Genomic DNA, 25019 nt, shown 5'->3' with positions numbered 1-25019 from the left:
AAAATTCCTACTTACACTGGTAATTTCATCTGCAGCAGGAAATTAATATTCCTTCTTTTTAAAATCAGTGTCATATGGATCAAGCCCCGTAAGTTTCTTCTGTAAAATAAGTTTAGCTCTACAAGTGCTGGGTTTATTATTATGTTTCTGTTCTCCGAACACTCAAAAGCATCAATATTTTTCAGGTAGAATGCCCAAAATATTCCAAATCCAGTTATCAATTCAGGGGCAGTTAGCAATCAAAATGCTGGTATGATGTATTGTAATGCATTGATTAGCTTGCTTACAGTATCAAATGACTTCACTTTTAATCCAGTAAACAATTTCGATTTTTCCCTTTGCACAGACTACATCTCAAGTCATTTAAGCAGCAAGCAGATTTCACCCAGCATATGCTGAAAATGGCTCATTCTTTATGACAAAAAATATAATTTGGGCCAATTTTTTTTAGGGACTTGGATGTGTCCAAAGAAACAAAAGCTGCTTCTTCTGTATAAAAGGCTAGCTTAATGTATTTAACATTATTACACTTCACAAACTTTCTGGTAATGTCCAAAAGGCACCCTTCTAAAAGTTGCAATTACTTTAAAAATCAGAAAAGGCAGGATTTTCAGAAGACTAATACTGCAAAAATAGCTCATTCCTATCCTCAGTCGCGAACAATTTTCAATTTTGATGGTCTGCTCGGGATCAACTTGCTCCCGAGTTTTGTAAGAGGTAAACAGGATGGCTATTGCATTGCTAATATTGAAAACATCAAAAATGTTGAGATTGTGGAAATAGGTCAAGGATATCAATGTCAAATGAGAATGCAATTTTACCATATCCACCCATATACAAGGTGACAAGATGATGCTTCCAAACTTGCCACTCCCACCAAACAAAAATTCCAAGGTAGTATTAGAAAATTCAATTAACTTTTTCCCCTAGCATCAACTGCTGGCAATAAACATATACCTTCCCTGTTCTTCCTTACGTCAGCAATTGTGAAATGTAATAATAATAGCAATTACTATCGGTTCTTACACTTTGATTGATAACTCTCTCTCCAATTCAGTTATATCTGCTATGGATTTTAAATTTCCCCTCCATGCATTCATTCTGCCTGCTGTAACCTGCCTGGTTAAATATCATAGCCATGAAGGAGTGATGCAGAGGGATAGGAGACAACAACAGCTGATACAAATGCATTGTGATAGTGCTGTTAGCTATTTTAATAAAATTGCAACCCAAAGATGGAAAAAAAACAATCCTACTAGGAGCATCAATTTCTAGTTTGAATTTGGTCAGCCTTGACATAGCAGAATCCTCCACAAAGGAGATCTACCAGGATGCTGCCTGGTTTGGAGGATAGGTCTTAGAAGGAATGGTTGAGGGACCTCGGGCTTTTCTCATTGGAGCGGAGGAGGATGAGAGGTGACTTAATAGAGGTTTATAAGATGATGAGGGGGATAGATAGAGAGGACGTTCAGAGACTATTTCCTCGGGTGCATGTAGCTATTACAAGGGGGCATAACTACAAGGTTCAGGGTGGGAGCTATAGGAGGGATGTCCAAGGTAGATTCTTTACTTAGAGAGTGGTTAGGGTGTGGAATGGACTGCCTGCTGTAATAGTGGAGTCGGACACTTTAGGAACTTTCAAGCGGTTATTGGATAGGCACATGGAAATGAAATGAAAATGAAAATGAAATGAAAATCACTTATTGTCACAAGTAAGCTTCAAATGAAGTTACTGTGAAAAGCCCCTAGTCGCCACATTCCGGCACCTGTTCGGGGAGGCTGGTATGGGAATTGAACCGTGCTGCTGGCCTGCTTTGGTCTGCTTTCAAAGCCAGCGATTTAGCCCTGTGCTAAACCAGAATGACAGGGAGTGGGATAGCTTTATCTTGGTTTCGGACAAGGCTCGGCACAACATCGAGGGCCGAAGGACTGTTCTGTGCTGTACTGTTCTATGTTCTACTTAGGATATGCAGCACAGGGCAGCACGGTGGCGCCGTGGTAGCACTGCAGTCTCACGGCGCCGAGATCCCAGGTTCGATCCCGGCTCTGGGTCACTGTCCATGTGGAGTTTGCACATTTTCCCTGTGTTTGCATGGGTTTTGCCCCCACAACCCAAAGACGCGCAAGGTAGGTGGATTGAACATGCTAAATTGCCCCTTAATTGGAAAAAATAAATTGGGTACTCTAAATGTATTTTAAAAACGATATGCAACACAGAAACAGGCCATTTGGCTTAACCAGTCCATGGTGGCATTTATGCTCCACTCGAGTCTCCTTTCATCGTTCCTCATCTAAATCTATTGTTGTAACCCTCTACTCATTCCTCCCTTATATGCTTCCCAACTTCCCAGTAAAATATCTAAAGATTTGCTTTCACCAAATCTGTCATTTGCTTAAGATTTACATCATAAAATGCCTATGCATATTCCGCATCACCCAGGTTGAGAACTAGCTAGAATAGGAAGACACAAGAGAGAAACACTGTTTAGATACATTTTACAACTTGGCCTGATAAGTGGCAAGTAACATTTGAGCCATACAAGTACCACGCAGTGACCATTCACCTTGACATTCAAAGGCATTACCATTATTGTATACCCCCTATCAACATCCTGGGGTTGCCACTGACCAGAAGCCGAACTGGACCAGCAATACAAGTACTGTAGCTACGAGGGCGGGTCAGAGGATAAGAATTCTGTGGAGTGTAATTCACCTCCTGACTCCATAAAGCATATCCACCTTCTACAAAGCACAAGTCAGTCGTGGAATATTTTCCACTTGCCTGGATCAATGCAACTCTCAGAACACTCTAGAAATTCAGCACCATCCAGGACAAGGCAGACCGATTGATTGGCATCTCCTGCACCAACCTAGACGTGGACTCTCTCCGCCACTGACACACAGTGTGTACCATTTACAAGATACGCTGTAGCACTCACCATGGCTCCTTTGACAAATCCATAACCTCTACCACTTAAAAAAACATGGGCAGCCGATACATTGGAACATCACCACCTGGAAGTTCCCCTTCAGGCCACTCACCATCCTGACTTGGAAACACAAATCGCCATTCCTTCACTGTTAATGGGCCAAAGTCTTGGAACTTCCTAACAGTACTGTGGGTGCACTTACACTACATGGACTGCAATGGTTCAAGAAGGCAATTCACCAACACCATCTCATCGGCAATTAGATATAGGCAATAAAAGTGCTGGCCTAATTAACAACATCTACTTCCTGATAGCTTGTTGTTGCGAATTTCCACTGGAATGGATGTTGGCCAGGCAGTGTGGGTTAAGAGACTAATGGTGGTGATGACTAGGCCAAATGAGATGGAAGCTCAAGGGGGCTGCTGTTTATATGCACTGGGGATTTTTTGTGGAGAGAGATTAAAGAGGGGGCAGAAAGCCGTGAACTCGAGAGGAGAGAGAAAACAATGATTTGAGGTAGACATTGAAATTACCAAGGATGAGAAGAGCCTTGCTGCAAAAGCTAAGTGGGGAAAGCATTTATCATACTATATATATATTATATACATATTTCAGTGACAACATTTTTAGATACTTGGACGAGTGGTAGAGAATGAGAACTTTAAATGAGAGCTGAGAGAGGTGGAAGAAGATGAGATGCTCAAAGAAGAGAAAGTGTCAAAAGATCAGGGTACATCACCAAATCATAGCTTGGCCTCAAGGCCAGGGAATCAGGTGGCATCAATAAATTATCTATATGCACAAAAGACTACGAATAGTTTACCTACATTAGGCTAATTATCTGAAGTGTTAGAAATAAATAATAAAGGGCAGCCCAGTGGCACAGTGGTTAGCACTGCTGACTCATGGCGCCGAGGTCCCAGGTTCGATCCTGGCTCTGGGTCACTGTCCGTGTGGAGTTTGCACATTCTCTCTGTGTTTGCATGGGTTTTGCCCCCACAACCCAAAGATGTGCAGAGTAGGTGGATTGGCCACGCTAAATTGCCCCTTAATTGGAAAAAATGAATTGGGTACTCTAAAAACAAATTTTTAAAAAAAAAGAAATAAATAATAAAAGTACAAATGACAAAGGACAAACTGTTAGAACTGTGCTATTTTCTCAGGCATCTTATAAAAAAAACATATTTTTGAAAGAAGTATAATCAAGACTGGTGGAACGTGAGGGAGATTTTCTCAGATTAATTTTATTTTACACCATTACTTTTCAATGCATTGACACAGATAACAGATTCATGTGGGTATAGATTTTCTTATTTAAATTATGCCTCTGAAACACTTTGGCATGTATTTTCTACATTCAAAGTACTCTCAAAATACAACGATCTTGAATCAATCAAGCACTGTAATTTGAACTGTGAAATTGTGTGTGGGTATATATTTGTTTGTGGTTTATATCATTTGAGATAAAACAGCATTCCCTCTAACCATTACAACTCAATTCACATAATTTTATTACAGAATAAACCTCAAAATAGTAAAACACATTTAAACTTCACTGGGCCCAGACTTTGAATTACCAGTAGTCAAACTAATATTTCAGATTCATTGGATACACAAGTAAGAATGAATATGAAAATGATCACCAATGCCATTAACCTAGATTTCACAATACTGGGATGAAAATAGAACATAGAACAGTACAGCACAGTACAGGCCCTTCAGCCCACGATGTTGTGCCGACCATTTAATCTAATCTAAGATTAACCTAACCTACACCCCTTCAAATTACTGCTGTCCATGTGCCTGTCAAAGAGTTGCTTAAATGTCCCTAATGACTCTGACTCCACCACCTCTGCTGGCAGTGCATTCCACGCACCCACCACTCTCTGTGTAAAGAACCAACCTCTGACATCTCCCCTATACCTTCTTCCAATCACCTTAAAATGATGTCCCCTCGTGACAGCCATGGACCCTGGGGGAAAGTCTCTGACTATCCACTTTATCCATGCCCCTCATCATCTTGTACACCTCTATCATGTCACCTCTCTTCCTTCTTCGCTCCAGTGAGAAACGCCCTAGCTCCCTCAACCTTTCTTCATAAGACATGCCCTCCAGTCCAGGCAGCATCCTGGTAAATCTCCTCTGCACCCTCTCCAAAGCATCCACATCCTTCCTATAATGAGGCGACCAGAACTGGACACAATATTCCAAGTGTGGTCTAACCAGGGTTTTATAAAGCTGCAGCAAAACCTCGCGGCTCTTAAACCCAATCCCCCTGTTAATGAAAGCCAACACACCATACGCCTTCTTAACAACCCTATCAACCTGGGTGGCAACTTTGAGGGATGAAAGTATTGAAATATTGATCAATTTAGAGTATTAACTTGAAGCTATCTTAATGTAGTAACATGCACATTACAAGATAAACACTGCTCCGATTTTTTATCACAAGAAGTTCCTTAAGATGCGTCAACATTTTGATAAAAAAGGTAGAGTTGCAATTATATCTTAATCCCTTGAATTACAATGCACTAGAACTCCATTAGCACCCAAGCCTTCCAGCAATGGTGCACACATTACTGTGCTACAATCAAGTTTTATCCTGTGCTTTCATTTAAAGACGTGAAGTCATGTGTACTTTTTGATCAAAGTAAACCTACCAACATAAATTGGAAAATCAGAAATTTATTTCCAATAATTGCTGACCAGTAGACACTCATGATTTTCTGCCTCCTCTTCCTCTCCAAAACTACTTAAGTAGTCACTGATAAACTGTGATTCCCAGTGCAGCCCAAGAGCACTACGGACTTTGGCACACCAGTATCAGTTTTCGTGATCAGCTCCGAAGTGGCTTCACAACACCTCTACTGTTGCAATTTCAGGATCAGTTTCAATCCTTTCCTAGCTTTACATCATTCGCAAATGCTTTCTGAATTACAGAAATTTAGGAATGGTAATGGAATGTGCTCACTCTGCTCCTCTCATGCCCAACTTTTCTCAATACTACAGTCATATTTTGTTGGGGAAAATATAGGGTGGGATTCTCCACTCCCGCGCCGAAGTGCCCACGTCGTCGTGAACGCCATCGAGGTTCACGACGGCGCGAAACGGCACCTATCCCGACCGATCCAGGGCCCGATAATGGGCTAGGGGCGGGGCCACGTCATTTACACGCGCCAGGCCTTGTCGCCACGTAAAGGCGGCGCCGCATACATGACACGGTGGGCGCTGCATAACTGGCGTCAACCTGCGCATGCATGGTTGCCGTCCTCTCCGAGTCCGCCCCGCAAGATGTCAGATGGATCTTGCGGGGCTGCGGAAGAAAGGAGGTCCTCCTTCAGAGAGGACTGCCCGACGATCGGTGGGCACCGATCGCGGGCCAGACCCCATTTGAGGCCCCCCCCAGGTGAGGGATCCCCCCCCAGCCCCCCGCCCCCCCCCGCAGGCCGCCCCCCCCCAGCGTTCCCACGCTGTTCCCGCCGGCAGCGACCAGGTGTGGACGGTGCCAGGGGGAACCCACCATTTTGGCCTGGCCGCTCGGCCCATCCGTGCCTGAGAATAGCAGGGGTGCCGGAGAATAGCCATTTTGGGTGTCTCGGGCGATTCTCTGGCCTGCACCGCGTGGAACTCGACGGGGCCGTTCTCACCGCTTGGGAGAATCGGGGGAGGGCGTCGGACCGGCATCGCGGGAAAATTAGGCGACCCAGACGATTCTCCCAACCGGCACGGGAGTGGAGAATCATGCCCATAGTATCCTAATGACAAACACCATTAATAATGATTGGCACGGTAGCACAGTGGTTAGCACTGTTGCTTCACAGCACCGGGGAACCAGGTTCAATTCCTGGCTTGGGTCACTGTCTGTGCAGAGTTGCACATTCTTCCTGTGTCTGCATGGGTTTCCTCTGGGTGCTCCAGTTTCCTCCCACAATTCCCGAAAGACATGCATGTGAGGTGAATTGGACATTCTGAATTTTTCCTCAGTGTACCCAAACAAGCGTTGCAGTGTGGCAACTAGTGGATTTTCACAGTAACTTCATTTGCAGTGTTCATGTAAGCCTACTTGTGACACTAATAAAGATTATTATTATTATTATTATTATTATTATTATTATTATTATTAATGCGCACATCGGTCAGCAAATTTTGGAAATGAGGTCGGCCGAGAATTGCAAATAGCCATAAGTTGCTGTCTATGAAAAGTGCTAACCAGGGGCCTCAATGACTTTCACCAAGTTGTTGCATTTTCACATTAAGTAAATTCATCACAAAAGTGAAGACTTGTAAGTAACAGTACAAGTACTCCTACACAATTAATCATGACTATTGACTGACTCTCTTGACCAAAAAGTGAACTCATAAGGGTGGAGGCTTCAGCATTCAGTATGTGAATTGTTTCAAATTTTAAAAAGAGAAAAAAACTTTAAATTAACATTTACTTCTCACTTTTACTTTCGCTCTGCCTCTTTAGAGGCTACACTGTTTAAACCCAAAAGTACATGAAAATACAACAGATCATTAATCTGAATGAAAACCAGTAAGACTTTATCAAAAATGTCCCTGCACTGTACCTGCAGAAATAATAATGACAGAAAAGTTGCAAATACTGTTTAAGTTTGTAAAAGCTCAAAAATTACAACAGGAGAGGGTTGGGCACAATTCTCAACTTGCTGCTGTCCCCTCATTCCCCCATCTCCTTAAATAACAATCCAGTGGCATTAGTCCCTGCCTTACAAGCCACTTTCTAATGATTCAGAAAAAGGGAGGGTTCTGGTAACTATGGAATGGATGTAGGTGGGGAAGTTATTGGATATGATAGCTTTAAATTGAGGAGAGATAGATATAGGACAGATGTTAGAGGTAGGTTCTTTACTCAGAGAGTAGTAAGGGCGTGGAATGCCCTGCCTTCAACAGTAGTGGACTCACCATCATTAAGGGCATTTAAATGGTCATTGGATAAACATATGGATGATAATGGAATAGTGTAGATGGGCTTTAGATTGGGTTCACAGGTCGGCGCAACATCGAGGGCCGAAGGGCGTACTGAGCTGTAATGTTCTAATGATATTAGATTTTCTGCTGCTGTCCAATCTTGGTTTGCAGCTGACAAGAGCTCAGTCTTGACAGAACGACAAAGAACCCACCCTTTGCTGCCAATTCCGATCTCTCCCACTGGCAACGGCTGAGAGACCCCGACTTAACAGACTCCGCTGGACCCTCTCCGTCCCTGTCCCGCCCCCAGGCCGCCACTCACCGCCTCCGTCGCCCCGACACCTTCCTTGTGAGCGGCCCCGGGCCTCTCCCCTCAGCTGCTCCCACCAGGCCCGCCGTAGCCCAGTAACCGGTGCTGACCAATCACCGCTTGTCGCTCTGACAGCGAGCCGCAGGCGGCCCAATCAAAGCGCGGGAAACAAACAGTGGTCCCTCCTTGATTGGCCAGGGAGCCCGATTGCGGGAAAGGCGAGACAGCCAGCGGAAACTGATGGAAATATTGAGCATCACAGGCAGTGTCTGTGAGGAGGGATACAGTTTGAATCAGAAATACTGAGCAGCACATACAGTGTGCGTGGAAAGGGAAACAGTTTGAATCATATCACTGCCAATTAAAAATGTCCAGTAAAAATGAGTAATAATGGTACCGGTAACACTGGAGTTCTATTTCAAGACAAACATGAACGGTTCGGACAGGTTTTACTGGATTTTTCTTCTGATTGGAAAAAGATTCTGATCAAGGCATGGTTTGCTTTCAACTAAGCTCTAGAACTCCTCCTTTAAGATGCCCGTGTAAACCTATACTTCTGACAAAATGTTTCTGTTGTAATATTTTGCTGCGGTCTGGTGTCAAATTTGGTTGTAACATTCCGGTGTAGTGCCTTGGGACAGTTTACTATGTGAAAAACATTGTAGAAATCTAAGCAAAATACTGCAGTTGTTGGAGATCTGAAATGAAAACAAAAGTGCTGAGAAACAAGGCAGGTCTGGCAGCATGTGATTGTGGTGAATGTAAATACAGTTAATTCGCCAGTTATGTTCTATGTTATTAACCCTGTGGGTTTTATCTGTGGGCCATTGTATGGCTTCACCCACAGGGGAAGATGTTGGAGGAGGTTGGAGCATGTACCGGATCAGTCCATGGCTCAGCCCCTTTGAAGGAGTATAAGAGTCACAGGCAGGCAAAGTTGATAGTTAATTAAAACCACAGTTTTACTCCGACACGAGTCCTTGAGTGAATTGATGGTCGCATCAGTGATCAAAGTTGTTGATGCATGAAAAGAGAATTCTAAAAATCATAGAATTTACAGTGCAGGAGGAGGCCATTCGAGGCCCATCGAGACTGCACCGGCCCTTGGAATGATCACCCTACCTAAGCCCATACCTCCAATCCATCCCCGTAAACCCACCTAGTCATTTATGGACTCCAGGGGCAATTTAATCTTAGTCAATCCACCTAGCTTGCACATCTTTGGACTGTGGGAGGAAACTGGAGCACCCGGAGGAAACCCCCACACAGACATAGCGAGAACGTGCAGACTTCGCACAGACAGTGACCCCAAGTCAGGAATCGAACCTGGGACCCTGGAGCTATGAAGCAACTGTGCTAACCACTGTGTCACCATGCTGCCCTGTACAACAAGCCTGTCAGCATTTGTAAAGAGAACATATGAATTGGTTTACTAATGTTTCTCATAATTGTCTGTTGATGACATCTGTGTGTATTTAATGTTTTCTGTTTTAATATTTAGCTTTCTAGAATGTGCAGTTTTTGCATTATTGAAAAAGGTATGGGATATTCTGTGCAAGTATACGAGGGACAGCACCCATGAACACGTCAAGGTTGAACGCAGCTGATGGGGTCATTCATGTTGGCTGCCTGCCTCACTTCCTGGGGAAGGAGCATGCAATGTCAACTGGTAAGCTTTGGTGACCATTAATTTGAATTTGAATTAGATTTATGACTCTTTCATTCCAATTTTAAAACAGAGGTAAGAACAGTACAACTCAAAAAACTATTCATTCACCTCATGCATTAATTTTAATATTAAATTCACCACTGCTTTTTGTCATTTATTTGAACTTTAATACAAAAGCAAAATATTGCAAATGCTTAAAATTTGAAAGCCCCATCTTTTACTTCCTTACTTCTTCCATTAATATCTCATTTTGCCTTTCACCATCAATGCTTTTATCATTTAATCTTGTCTTCCCTCCACCCTATTAGAGTATGAGTGTCAATTGTGGCTCAGTTGGTAGCAGTCCTACTTCTGGATTATAAAGCTTGGAGTTCAAGACCCACTCCTGGATTTGAGCATAAACTCAAGGTTGCCATTCCTGTGTAGTACAGTGTTGATGTTGCATTGTTTTTTATTATTATTCTTTCACAGGATGTGGGCAACACCGGTTCGGCCAGCATTTATTGTCCATCCCTAATTGCCATTCATAAGGTGGTCGTGAGCCACCTTGTTGAACCACTGCAGTCCAAATGGTGTATGCGGGTATGATGAAGGAGTATATTTCAGATGAGTTGTTAAACTGAAGCCCTGTCTTTCTCACATGAAAGTAATCGGTCTGCTATTTTGGAAAACTTATCCGTGTTACCCTGGCCATTATTTATCGCTCAATCAACATCACAGAAACAGATTACCTGGTCATTGCTGTTTATGGCGCACAAATTGACTGCTGAGTCTTCTGCACTATAATAGTGACTACACTTCAAAAAGTACTTCATTTGCTGTAAGATGCTTTGACACATACAATAGTCATGAAAAGCACTATATAAATGTATTCTTCTTTCTTTCCCTTTTATCCCCCCCCCCCCCCCCCCCCCCCACCACACACACACACACCCTGTTCTTGCTTTAAAATTGTTGAATCTTTGGGCACGATCTAACGGAAAGGTTTCTAAATGTTGTTAGTGGGAATTAATTCAGAACAATCACTCAACACTTGCATGAACTTCAACATCAAACAGTTTACTACACTAACGGGAGCAATTTGCTGGGCATACCATGCGTCTTTCCACTGAACGAACGAAATCATCAATATTTATACATGTCAGCTGGACACAATTCCATACATACAGTTATACATACAGCCCATGTCGGCTGGACACAATTCCATAACAAGTATTAGTTATCAACTGTCCTTGGCTTCCCTGGGTAGTGATAGACTAGGACTACCTTATCTGCATCTCTCTGTTACGAGCAGCATTCCATCGGGGCAGCGACTGATAAAAGACATCTTGCAGAATAAGCCATTTCAGTGTACGTCCATAGGAACTAAGGATTCACGTATGTGGCCAAGCTAGTTGGCTAAAAAAACCATGATGCCTTACAACCTATTATGTTTTGCTGGAAGCAGATTTTAGGATTATGTATTACATACATTGTAGGTACCTCTGCCCCGGGTCCACGCCTACAGTGTCATTTGTGATGGGTTTTTCTGGGAGTTTCTCCCCAGCTCTGTCGACGCATTCCCCACAGTACTTAGTCACTTTTGTGGGCCCTGAGAGTTTCTCACGGCTAGCCCACACTTCAAATTATTTTAATCACTGGGGAGCTGAACTCACTGGCCAGACCAGCTCCTCAGAGATCGGGCTACTGTTTTGAAAGGGTGACCTGATCTCTAAGTGGGCTTGAGGATCCCCCAGACCCCTACATCCACAGGCAATGTCATCCCCCACACACATGGGCACTACCTCCCAACCTTCTGGAGGCCCCTTCATTCCTGCCCTGCAACCCCTCCCCCCCCCCGCCCCCACCCCACTTCATTCCCACTCTCCACCCTCCTTTCATGAGCATGGACCTCTACAGGCCCTGACCCTTGGTTGTGCATCCGATCACGCTATCACTGGCACCCTGGCAATGCTACAGCTGGCTTTGCGGTGCCACCCGGGTTAGGAAGGAAGCAACGTGAAGTTAAATGCTGTGGAGAGAGGTGGTGGTGAAGGTGAGCAAACCTTCGTCAGCATGTGTGTGGAACCTGACATGTTTCTGGCTATGACTGAGGGATACCATGCCAGTGAGAAGTTGAATGGGGCAAGGATAGATCCTGGCGTACTCCAGAGGTAACACTGGTATGAGTGGGAAGAGAGTCTGTTGCAGTAATTCTCTGACTATGACTGGATCAATAGGAAGGGAACCAGGCAGGGGCAGACCCACCCAGCTGAGAAACCGATGACCGGGATTAGAGGGAGGATGGTGTGGCCAAACATGACAAAGCCTGCTGACAAATCAAGAAGGGTGAGGGGGGATAGTTTATCACACTCACAATCACATTTCATCACATTTGTTAATTTGATGGAGCAGAAAGCTGATTGAATGGGTTCGACCATGGAGTTTCAGGAAAATGTGCACAGACTAAGAAAGTGACAAAATGTTCAAGGACTCGAATGAGGAGAGAAAGATTGGAGTGGGCATTACAAGGACGGAGGAGGGAAGGGTGAGTTGTTCACGAGAGGGGTAGCGGCAGATTTGAAGCAGAGGGAGACAGTATCTGAGGAGAGGGAATGCTTGACAATATAAGCTAACATGGGGGCCAGGAGGGGAAGTTAGGTGGTCAGTGATGTGTTGGGCAGGTTGGTTCGATGTTGACTGCACTCGATGCAGGGACGGTAGAAACACGTCTAACACAGGAGAAGATCCAACACTGTTTTATTCAACTAGATGAACTGCTGTATATATTCAGCTGTGGGTCGACACTATACTGATCTGACTAGTGACCTTGTAGTAGCCTGACCAGACTTACTAGCTACCAATGGTGTTTGTGCTTGCTCGCTCGTGGACTCTGACTGTCTCAGTAGCTGGGTCCCGAGAGAGCGGGAAACCTAGTGCCCTTTGGCTTTCTCATGGTAGAGTCCTGTCTGGTGATTGGCTGTGCTGTGTTGTATGCTTTCTGGTCATCCTATATGTCAATCACTGCCTGTCTGCATCTCATTATATACATGAGTGGATATTATGACATCTCCCCTTTTTTTTGAGTTAAATAAATACAGAGGTGTGTATATATATATATATATATGCCTGACTATATACAAACGGTGATTGAACAAACGTATATACATGGGAAGGTGTCGATAGTGCAGATACATGGCAAACTAAGCAATATTTACAAGAGTTAAGTCGATGGATTCAGTCACAAAAATTTACAAAAGTTAAGTCTACAGATTCAGTCTTTGTGGTGGGCGACGAATTCTTGTCGATCACCGCAGAGGTGGATCAGGAGCCGCCTGCATGTGGAGAGGTGGGATCGCTGCCATTGCGGTGGTCGCGTGGGCCGGCAGGATCGCTGGCAGATCGGTGGCCTCGTGGCAGGGTACATCTGGAGGAAGCATGATAGCCGGCAGAGCACTGCGGTCAGGTGGTGGGCGTAGAGCTCTTCGCAATGCCCGTCTGTTGCGCCGTAGCAGGGAGCCATCAGCCATGAGAACAATGAAAGACCTCGGGGCAACTTGTTGCTAACTTTTGGTTGGCTCTTAATTTGGTTCTGTTTAATCACGTTTGTTCAAGAGTCGGCAGGTATCTTTCGACACCGCCACAAGGTTCAGAACTGAATACTGATCAATGACTCGAAACACCAGTTAGTAAGTTCAAAAGCAATGCTCAAGCAATGCTCATTTATTTGCACACAGTCAAATCTACTCATGCATAAACTCTACAAACTAAACTACCACTATTACTAAAGCCTATACTTAGCTTCGGGCGCCCACTCAGTCAGAGGAACAATGGCCATTGCTCGGTTCTGAGGCTGGTGGGTTGAGCTGTTTACAGGGTAGCAACTAGGAGTGTCTATCTCGTAACGTGCGTTGACTTGGGACTTACTTGGTTTGATGCAGCTGCTTGGCAGGTCTCTCTCTTCGGTGAGAGCCAAAGCCAAAGGAGGGCGTTTCTCCCTTGGGGGATACCTTTTATACGGAAAAGGGCTTCGCGTGCTTTTGGGCGGGCCTTGAACTTGGCCTCAACTAATTGGGTCTTTCCCAATCATCTGTATCGATTTTCCTCCAATAGGGGGGTGGTTCCCTGATCGCTGGGCGTGTCCTAGTGACTGTCAATCTGCTTTGTCTTAGCTTCTTGTGGTGCCGGGGAGTCTGCCTTAACATTGTGTATCTAAATGTTTCCCTTTTGTCCCCGGAGATGGCTCATTAGTATGTAGATTGTTTGGTAGTTTCTGTCCTGTCTGAGAGTTTAAGGTTCTAATCAACAGACAGAGCTTGCACCTGCTTGTTTCTTAGCATTGTCCAATTTTCCCTGCATTCTTTGCAGGTGTCCATTTTGTAATCGGGACGTGGCCATCCCAGATGGCTACAAACTTGTTTGACAACAACAGCTGTGGCTGACCAACCGCCCTCAGGCAACTGGACGCGAACATGATCGGCTGGAGCCAGCTCAGGTAAATCTGTGGCATGAGCATCATGTGTGCCCTTCTGTTGGGCCCAGGACTGCTGCACTTTTTGTAGTACCGTGAGGTGGTCAAGGTCTGGAACATGGATGGCTGGAACTGTGGTCCTCAGAGTGCGATTCATGAGCATCTGCGTTGGAGACAACCCAGTAGACAGTGGGGTTGCCCTGTATGCCAGCATTGCCAGGTTGAAGTTGGAGCCTGAGTCTGCAGCTTTGCACAGCAACCGCTTGACAATATGGACCCCTTTCTCGGCCTTCCCGTTTGCAGGTAGTGGGGACTGGAGGTAACGTGACGGAAGTTGTAGGACTGTGCAAAATCAGACCATTCTTGGCTGTAAAAGCATGGACCGTTGTCGCTCATTACCGTGAGCGGTATTCCGTGCCTGGCGAACGTTTCTTTGCAGGCTTTGATGACCGCCTTCAACGTGAGGTCGGACAGTTTCACCACTTCTGGGTAACTGGAGAAGTAGTCGACCAGGAGTACGTAGTCCCACCCCTTGGCGTGAAAAAGGTCTATACCTACTTTGGACCACGGAGAGGTCACGATCTCGTGCTGTTGCAGTGTTTCCTTGGGTTGAGACGGTTCTGACAGGTGGGGCAGTTGAGGACCGTGTTGGCAATATCCTGGTTAATGTCCGGCTAGTAAACCGCCTCCCGAGCTCTGCGTCGGCATTTCTCGACTCCAAGGTGACCCTCATGGAGTTGACCCAGCACCATTGCCTGCATGCTTTGAGGAATAACGATCCTGTCGAGTTTCAGAAGGATTCCCTCCACAACCGTCAGCTCATCTTTAACATCCCCTCGTGCCAGCCATATCCATCCACGGGAGAAGGCTCTCACTGTCCACCCTATCCAACCCCCTGATCATTTTGTATGCCTCTATTAAGTCTCCCCTTAACCTTCTTCTCTCCAACGAAAACAACCTCAAGTCCATCAGCCTTTCCTCATAAGATTTTCCCTCCATACCAGGCAACATCCTGGTAAATCTCCTCTGCACCCGCTCCAAAGCCTCCACGTCCTTCCTATAATGCGGTGACCAGAACTGTACGCAATACTCCAAATGCGGCCGTACCAGAGTTCTGTACAGCTGCAACATGACCTCCCGACACCGGAACTCAATCCCTCTACCAATAAAGGCCAACACTCCATAGGCCTTCTTCACAACCCTATCAACCTGGGTGGCAACTTTCAGGGATCTATGTACATGGACACCTAGATCCCTCTGCTCATCCACACTTTCAAGAACTTTACCATTAGCCAAATATTCCGCATTCCTGTTATTCCTTCCAAAGTGAATCACCTCACACTTCTCTACATTAAACTCCATTTGCCACCTCTCAGCCCAGCTCTGCAGCTTATCTATATCCCTCTGTAACCTGCTACATCCTTCCACACTATCGACAACACCACCGACTTTAGTATCGTCTGCAAATTTACTCACCCACCCTTCTGCGCCTTCCTCTAGGTCATTGATAAAAATGACAAACAGCAACGGCCCCAGAACAGATCCTTGTGGTACTCCACTTGTGACTGTACTCCATTCTGAACATTTCCCATCAACCACCACCCTCTGTCTTCTTTCAGCTAGCCAATTTCTGATCCACATCTCTAAATCACCCTCAATCCCCAGCCTCCGTATTTTTTGCAATAGCCTACCGTGGGGAACCTTATCAAACGCTTTGCTGAAATCCATATACACCACATCAACTGCTCTACCCTCGTCTACATGTTCAGTCACCTTCTCAAAGAACTCAATAAGGTTTGTGAGGCATGACCTACCCTTCACAAAGCCATGCTGACTATCCCTGATCATATTATTCCTATCTAGATGATTATAAATCTTGTCTCTTATAATCCCCTCCAAGACTTTACCCACTACAGACGTGAGGCTCACCGGTCTATAGTTGCCGGGGTTGTCTCTGCTCCCCTTTTTGAACAAAGGGACCACATTTGCTGTCCTCCAGTCCTCTGGCACTATTCCTGTAGCCAATGATGACATAAAAATCAAAGCCAAAGGTCCAGCAATCTCTTCCCTGGCCTCCCAGAGAATCCTAGGATAAATCCCATCAGGTCCCGGGGACTTATCTATTTTCAGCCTGTCCAGAATTGCCAACACCTCTTCCCTACGTACCTCAATGCCATCTATTCTATTAGCCTGGGGCTCAGCATTCTCCTCCACAACATTATCTTTTTCCTGAGTGAATACTGACGAAAAATATTCATTTAGTATCTCGCCTATCTCTTCAGACTCCACACACAATTTCCCATCCCTGTCCTTGACTGGTCCTACTCTTTCCCTAGTCATTCGCTTATTCCTGACATACCTATAGAAAGCTTTTGGGTTTTCCTTGATCCTTCCTGCCAAATACTTCTCATGTCCCCTCCTTGCTCGTCTTAGCTCTCTCTTTAGATCCTTCCTCGCTACCTTGTAACTATCCATCGCCCCAACCGAAACTTCACACTTCATCTTCACATAGGCCTCCTTCTTCCTCTTAACAAGAGATTCCACTTCCTTGGTAAACCACGGTTCCCTCGCTCGATGCCTTCCTCCCTGTCTGACCGGTACATACTTATCAAGAACACGCAGTAGCTGATCCTTGAACAAGCCCCACTTATCCAGTGTGCCCAACACTTGCAGCCTACTTCTCCACCTTATCCCCCCCAAGTCACGTCTAATGGCATCATAATTGCCCTTCCCCCAGCTATAACTCTTGGCCTGCGGTGTATACTTATCCCTTTCCATCATTAACGTAAACGTCACCGAATTGTGGTCACTGTCCCCAAAGTGCTCTCCTACCTCCAAATCCAACACCTGGCCTGGTTCATTACCCAAAACCAAATCCAACGTGGCCTCGCCTCTTGTTGGCCTGTCAACATATTGTTTCAGGAAACCCTCCTGCACACACTGTACAAAAAACGACCCATCTATTGTACTCGAACTACATCTTTTCCAGTCAATATTTGGAAAGTTAAAGTCTCCCATAATAACTACCCTGTTACTTTCGCTCATATCCAGAATCATCTTCGCCATCCTTTCCTCTACATCCCTAGAACTATTAGGAGGCCTATAAAAAACTCCCAACAGGGTGACCTCTCCTTTCCTGTTTCTAACTTCAGCCCATACTACCTCGGAAGAAGAGTCCCCATCTAGCATCCTCTCCGCCATCGTAATACTGCTCTTGACTAGCAGCGCCACACCTCCCCCTCTTTTGCCTCCTTCTCTGAGCTTACTAAAACACCTAAACCCCGGAACCTGCAACATCCATTCCTGTCCCTGCTCTATCCATGTCTCCGAAATGGCCACAACATCGAAGTCCCAGGTACCAACCCATGCTGCCAGTTCCCCTACCTTGTTTCGTATACTCCTGGCATTGAAGTAGACACACTTCAAACCACCTACCTGAACACTGGCCCCCTCCTGCGACGTCAAATCTGTGCTCCTGACCTCTATACTCTCATTCTCCCTTACCCTAAAACTACAATCCAGGTTCCCATGCCCCTGCTGCATTAGTTTAAACCCCCCCAAAGAGCACTAACAAATCTCCCCCCCAGGATATTTGTGCCCCTCAGGTTCAGATGTAGACCATCCTGTCTGTAGAGGTCCCACCTTCCCCAGAAAGAGCCCCAGTTATCCAAAAATCTGAATCCCTCCCGCCTGCACCATCCCTGTAGCCACGTGTTTAAATGCTCTCTCTCCCTATTCCTCATCTCACTATCACGTGGCACGGGCAACAACCCAGAGATAACAACTCTGTTTGTTCTAGTTCTGAGCTTCCATCCTAGCTCCCTGAAAGCCTGCCTGACATCCTTGTCCCCTTTCCTACCTATGTCGTTAGTGCCAAGGTGGACCACGACTTGGGGCTGCTCCCCCTCCCCCTAAGGACCCGGAAAACACGATCCGAGACATCACGTACCCTTGCACCTGGGAGGCAACATACCAAACGTGAGTCTCTCACGCTCCCACAAAATCTCCTATCTGTGCCCCTGACTATCGAGTCCCCAATTACTAATGCTCTGCTCCTCTCCCCCCTTCCCTTCTGAGCAACAGGGACAGACTCCGTGCCAGAGGCCCGTACCCCATGGCTTACCCCTGGTAAGTCGTCCCTCCCACAAGTATCCAAAGCGGTATACTTGTTTCTCAGGGGAACGACCGCAGGGGATCCCTGCACTGACTGCTTCTTCCCAGTCCCTCTTACAGTTACCCACCTATCTCCAATCTTTGGTGTAACTAATTCCCTGAAGCTGCTATCTATGACCCCTTCTGCCTCCCGAATGATCCGAAGTTCTTCCAACTCCAGCTCCAGTTCCCTAACTCGGTCTTGGAGGAGCTGGAGATGGCAGCACTTCCTGCAGGTAAAATCAGCAGGGACACTAACTGCATCCCTCACCTCAAACATCCTGCAGGAGGAACATTGCACTCCCTTCCCTGCCATTCCTCTAACTTTCTACCAAGATCTGGCTAACAACTAAATTAAATTTTTATAAAAAATAATAATATAATAAAATATGGTACTTACCTCACACCAATGGGTTTTATTATTAGGTTAGAGGAGGAGGGCGGGTGGGAGACACTACACGTGTAGTGTCTCGGGTTTCCTCTCCACCAGAATTTATTGGTGAGGGTCTTCCCAGACGTCCGCGGGTGGACTTCCTGTTCCCGCCTAAAAAACTAATTTAAAAAAAAAGAAAAATTCTCAGCTCCTGCTGAAATTGACTAACCAGCCAGCTCCACTCCCGCCGAAATCGACTGGCCTGCCCCTGCAAAGACAAGTGCTTTTAAAGGTTGACTTACCTCTCAGCAACCTCCTTCCGCAATGCTCCCGCTGAAACTGACTCACCAGCTGTTCTCCCGCCGAAATCGACTGGCCTGCCCCTGCAAAGACAAGTGCTTTTAAAGGTTGACTTACCTCCCAGCAACCTCCTTCCGCAATGCTCCCGCTGAAACTGACTCACCAGCTGTTCTCCCGCCGAAATCGACTGGCCTGCCCCTGCAAAGACAAGTGCTTTTAAAGGTTGACTTACCTCCCAGCAACCTCCTTCCGCAATGCTCCCGCTGAAACTGACTCACCAGCTGTTCTCCCGCCGAATCGACTGGCCTGCCCCTGCAAAGACAAGTGCTTTTAAAGGTTGACTTACCTCCCAGCAACCTCCTTCCGCAATGCTCCCGCTGAAACTGACTCACCAGCTGTTCTCACGCCGAAATCGATGTAATAGATATAGGACAGAGGTCAGAGGTAGGTTCTTTACGCAAAGAGTAGTGAGGCCGTGGAATGCCCTACCTGCTTCAGTAGTGAACTCGCCAACATTGAGGGCATTTAAAAGTTAATTGGATAAACATATGGATGATAATGGCATAGTGTAGGTTAGATGGCTTTTGTTTCGGTGCAACATCGTGGGCCGAAGGGCCTGTACTGCGCTGTATTGTTCTATGTTCTATGTTCTATTAAAGAATCGGGGACATTGTCCCTTCTGCCAGCCATGGGTAAGTGCTGCATCACATGCTGCAGTAAAGGATCCTTGGCTGTTTCCTCACGAATTTGGACCACCCGTTCGTCAGAGGCTGGGAGGTTGGTGGCACACAATTGCACTTGTGCTTCTATGTGGCAGATGAAGTCACTTTGTTCACACGGTGTGGTGATGGACCGGGTTAGGGCATCTGCAATAATCAGCTCTTTGCCTGGCGTGTAGACAAGTTCGAAGTCATAGCGGCGGAGTCGAAGAAGAATTCGCTGTAACCGAGGTGTCATGTCATTTAAATCCTTCTGGATTATGTGGACTAGAGGCCTGTGGTCCGTTTCCACCGTGAATTTCGACAGGCCGTAAACGTAGTCATGAAACTTGACTATTCCTGTCGGGAGACCCAGACACTCCTTTTCGATCTGGGCATTCCATTGCTCAGTGGGCGTCATGGCCCTGGAGGCATACGCCATTGGAGCCCAGGACGAGGAGTCATCTCGCTGGAAGAGCCAGCCCCAATGCCGTCCTGGCTTGCATCAGTTGATATCTTGGTTTCCTTGGTTGGGTCGAAGAACGCTAGAACTGGGGCCGTGGTGAGCTTTGCCTTCAGCTCACGCCATTCCGCTTCATATGTGGGCAGCCACTGGAATTCCGTTGACTTCTTGACGAGATGGCGGAGGGCCGTGGTGTGGGATGCCATATTGGGAATGAATTTCCCGATAAAGTTGACCATCCCGAGGAAACATCCAGAGGACTGCCTTCTTGTCCCCCGGGGTTTTCATGGTGTTGATCGCCAAGACCTTGTCGGCATCTGGCCGCGTGATGTGGTCGCCTAGAAACTTTATATCAGATTGACCAAATGAGCACTTGGCCCTGTTGAACTGGAGACCATGTTCATGAATTTGCTGGAAGACCCGCTTGAGGCGAGCGATGTGTTCCTGGGGCATTGTGGACCAGATGATCACATCGTCCACGTATACTCGTATCCCCTCGATGCCCTCCATCATCTGCTCCATGATGCGATGAAACTTCGGAGGCAGATATGATACCGAAAGGCATGCGGTTGTAACAGTTGCAGGCCGAACAGGGTGTTGAACGTGCACAGCTTGCGACTGGACGCATCCAGCTGTATTTGCCAAAAACCCCGGGAAGCGTCCAGCTGAGTGAAGAATTTGGCATGAGCCATCTCACTGGTTAGCTCTTCGCGCTTCAGGATTGGGTAGTGCTCCCGCATGATGTTGCGGTTTAGATCCTTGGGATCAATGCAAATGCGGAGCTCCCCTGATGGCTTCTTTACGCAGACCATGAAGCTGACCCAGTCAGTTGGCCCCCTGACCTTCAAGATGATGCCCTGGTCTTGGAGATCCTGTAGTTGCTTTTTCAGACGATCCTTTTTTTAAAAAAAATATATTTATTAAAGTTTTTTAACACAATTTTTCTCCCTTACAAACAATAACCCCCCCCCCACCCCCCCGGGCCCCTCGTAGCAAAAAAAAAACGAGAAATCGCGCAGAGCAAGATATATACATGGCAAAATGATATATTTACACAGCTTTGTACACTGGCCCTCACCCGTACGTGCCAGTTTCCCCAACCCTTCATGTTATCTCTTGCTCATCCACCCTCCCAGGCAGTCCCCCCTATCCCCCCTTCCACCCCCCCCCCCAAGGTTGCTGCTGCTACTGACCGACCTTCCTCTAACGCTCTGCGAGATAGTCTAGGAACGGTTGCACCGCCTGTAGAACCCCTGCGCAGACCCTCTCAAGGCGAACTTAATCCTCTCCAACTTTATGAACCCAGCCATATCATTTATCCAGGCCTCCAGGCTGGGGGGCTTCGCCTCCTTCCACATTAGCAAGATCCTTCGCCGGGCTACTAGGGACGCAAAGGCCAGAATGCCGGCCTCTTTCGCCTCTTGCACTCCCGGTTCGTCCACTACTCCAAATATTGCTAGCCCCCAGCTTGGCTTGACCCGGACTTTCACCACCTGAGATATTGCTCCCGCCACTCCTCTCCAGAACCCCTCCAGTGCCGGGCATGACCAAAACATATGGACATGGTTCGCCGGGCTCCCTGAGCACCTTCCACATCTGTCCTCTACCCCAAAGAACCTACTCAACCTCGCCCCCGTCAAGTGCGCTCTGTGGACCACCTTAAATTGTATCAGGCTGAGCCTGGCACACGAGGAGGAGGAATTAACCCTACCTAGGGCATCAGCCCACAGCCCTTCCTCGATCTCCTCCCCCAGCTCCTCCTCCCATTTACCCTTCAACTCTTCTACTAGCGTTTCCCCTCTTCTTTCAACTCCTGATGTATTTCCGACACCTTGCCCTCACCGACCCATACACTCGAGATCACCCTATCTTGAACTTCTTGTGCCGGGAGCAACGGGAATTCCCTCACCTGTCGCCTCACAAAAGCCCTCACCTGCATATATCTAAAGGCATTTCCCGGGGGTAACTCGAACTTCTCCTCCAGTACCCCTAGGCTCGCAAACGTCCCGTCGATGAACAGGTCCCCCATTCTTCCAATCCCCGCCCAATGCCAGCTCTGGAACCCCCCGTCCATCTTCCCCGGGACAAACCGGTGGTTACCCCTGATCGGGGACCACACCGATGCTCCCATTGCACCCCGATGCCGTCTCCACTGGCCCCAGATCCTTAGCGTTGCCGCCACCACCGGGCTCGTGGTATACTTTGTCGACGAGAGCGGCAGCGGTGCCGCCACCAATGCCCCCAGGCTCGTTCCTTTACAGGACGCCATCTCCATCCTCTTCCATGCCGCCCCCTCTCACTCCATAACCCACTTGCGGATCATTGCCACATTTGCTGCCCAGTAGTAGTTCCCCAGGTTTGGCAGCGCCAACCCTCCTCGGTCCCTACTGCGTTCCAGGAACCCTCTCCTTACTCTCGGGGTCTTATTCGCCCACACAAACCCCATAATACTCCTGCCTACTCTCTTAAAAAAGGCCTTAGTGATCACGATGGGAAGGCACTGAAACCCAAACAAAAACCTCGGAAGGACCACCAATTTGACCGACTGCACTCTACCCGCCAGCGAGAGCGGTAACATGTCCCATCTTTTGAAATCCTCCTCCATTTGCTCCACCAACCTCATCAGATTCAGTTTATGTAGGGTCCCCCAACTCCTGGCTATCTGGATCCCCAGATACCGAAATCTCCCCTCCGCCCTCCTCAGCGGTAGGTCCCCTATCCCTCTTTCTTGGTCCCCCGTCTGTAATACAAAGAGCTCACTCTTCCCTACATTGAGCTTATAGCCTGAAAACTCCCCAAACTCCCTTAGAGTCTGCATGACCTCCACCATCCCCTCCATTGGATCCACCACGTACAGCAACAGGTCATCCGCATATAGCGACACCCGATGCTCTTCTCCCCCTCGGACCACCCCCCTCTATTTATTAGACTCCCTCAATGACATGGCCAATGGTTCGATCGCCAATGCGAACAACAGGGGGGACAGGGGGCACCCCTGCCTTGTCCCTCGGTACACTCGAAAGTACTCCGACCTCCGCCGGTTCGTCACTACACTCGCCATCGGGGCTCTGTAAAGGAGCTTAACCCAATTGATAAACCCTACCCCGAACCCAAACCTACGCAGCACCTCCCAGAGGTACTCCCACTCTATTCAGTCAAAGGCCTTCTCCGTGTCCATAGCTGCCACTATCTCCGCCTCTCCCTCCTCCGATGGCATCATTATCACATTTAAGAGCCGCCGCACATTGGTGTTTAGTTGCCTGCCCTTTACAAATCCCGTCTGGTCCTCGTGAATTACCCCCGGGACACAGTCCTCGATCCTCGTGGCCAGCACTTTTGCCAGCAACTTTGCATCCACATTGAGGAGCGAGATCGGCCTGTACGATCCACATTGCAGTGGGTCCTTGTCCCGCTTTAGGATCAAAGAAATTGTCGCTTCCGACATTGTCGGGGACAGGGTCCCCTCCTCTCTTGCCTCATTAAAGGTCCTCACCAGTAGCGGGGCCAACAGGTCTGCGTACTTCCTGTAGAACTCCACCGGGAATCCGTCCGGTCCCGGGGCCTTCCCCGCCTGCATACTCCCCAAACCCTTGCTCAGCTCCTCCAACCCAATTGGTGCCCCCAAACCAGCCACCTCTTGCTCCTCCACCCTCGGGAATCTCAGCTGATCTAGGAATCGTCTCATCCCCTCTTCCCCCTCTGGGGGCTGGGATCTGTACAGCTCTTCATAAAAGGCCTTGAATACGTCGTTTATTTTCGTCGCACTCCGAACCGTGGCTCCCCTTCCATCTTTGACTCCCCCTATCTCCCTCGCTGCCATCCTCTGACGGAGCTGGTGTGCCAGCATCCGACTAGCCTTTTCCCCATACTCGTAGGTCGCCCCCTACGCTTTCCTCCACTGTTCCTCCGCCTTTCTTGTGGTCAACAGGTCAAACTCCGTCTGGAGCCGTCGTCTTTCCCCAAGTAATTTTTCCTCCGGGGCCTCTGCGTATCTCCTGTCCACTCTCAAAATCTCCCCCACTAACCTCTCACTTTCCATACCCTCTGTCTTCTCCCTATGAGCCCTAATGGAAATTAGCTCTCCCCTGATCACTGCCTTCAACGCCTCCCATACCACCCCCACCCGCACCTCCCCGTTGTCGTTGGCCTCCAAGTACCTTTTGATACACCCCCTCACCTTCCGACACACCACCTCGTCCGCCAGCAGTCCCACATCCAGCCGCCACAACGGGCGTTGGTTCCTCTCCTCTCCCAGCTCCAGTTCCACCCAGTGCGGGGCATGGTCCGAAACGGCTATAGCCGAAGACTCCGTCCCCTCCACCCTCGGGATGAGCGCCCTACCCAGAACAAAGAAATCTATCCGCGAGTAGGCTTTGTACATGGGAGAAGAAAGAAAATTCCCTGGCGTGCGGCCTTGCAAACCGCCATGGGTCCACTCCCCCCATCTGACCCATAAACCCCCTAAGTACCTTGGCCGCCGCCGGCCTCTTTCCAGTCCTTGATTTGGAGCGGTCCAGTGCTGGATCCAACACTGTATTGAAGTCCCCTCCCATTACCAGGCCTCCTATCTCCAGGTCCGGAATGCGCCCCAACATGCGCTTCATGAATCCTGCATCATCCCAGTTCGGGGCGTATACGTTTACCAACTCCACCCACGTCCCTTGCAGCCTACCGCTCACCATTACATATCGCCCTCCATTGTCCGCTACAATAGTCTTGGCCTCAAATGACACCCGCTTTCC

The 25019-nt window shown here is 47.6% G+C and overlaps 1 protein-coding gene across 4 annotated transcripts in view; it reads right to left on the bottom strand.

The window, feature by feature from the left end:
- bpgm (2,3-bisphosphoglycerate mutase) overlaps window positions 1–8283 on the bottom strand; it is a 56904-nt gene extending 48621 nt beyond the window's left edge. For 2 of the 4 annotated variants that reach the window (XR_011934081.1, XM_072471689.1), the window contains exon 1: window positions 8185–8282. The gene's annotated coding sequence lies outside the window, so the exon portion shown is untranslated. Of the gene's footprint in view, window positions 1–8074 lie in introns of all 4 variants that reach the window. The other 2 variants (XM_072471692.1, XM_072471691.1) reach the window with 2 other exon arrangements.
- Window positions 8284–25019: the final 16736 nt, after the last annotated feature.

Source organism: Scyliorhinus torazame, chromosome 13 (genome assembly GCF_047496885.1).
Source record: "Scyliorhinus torazame isolate Kashiwa2021f chromosome 13, sScyTor2.1, whole genome shotgun sequence".
Lineage (NCBI taxonomy): Eukaryota > Metazoa > Chordata > Chondrichthyes > Carcharhiniformes > Scyliorhinidae > Scyliorhinus > Scyliorhinus torazame.
The sequence above is the reverse complement of the archived record's forward strand: the minus strand, read 5'-3'. Positions and strand labels throughout refer to the sequence as shown.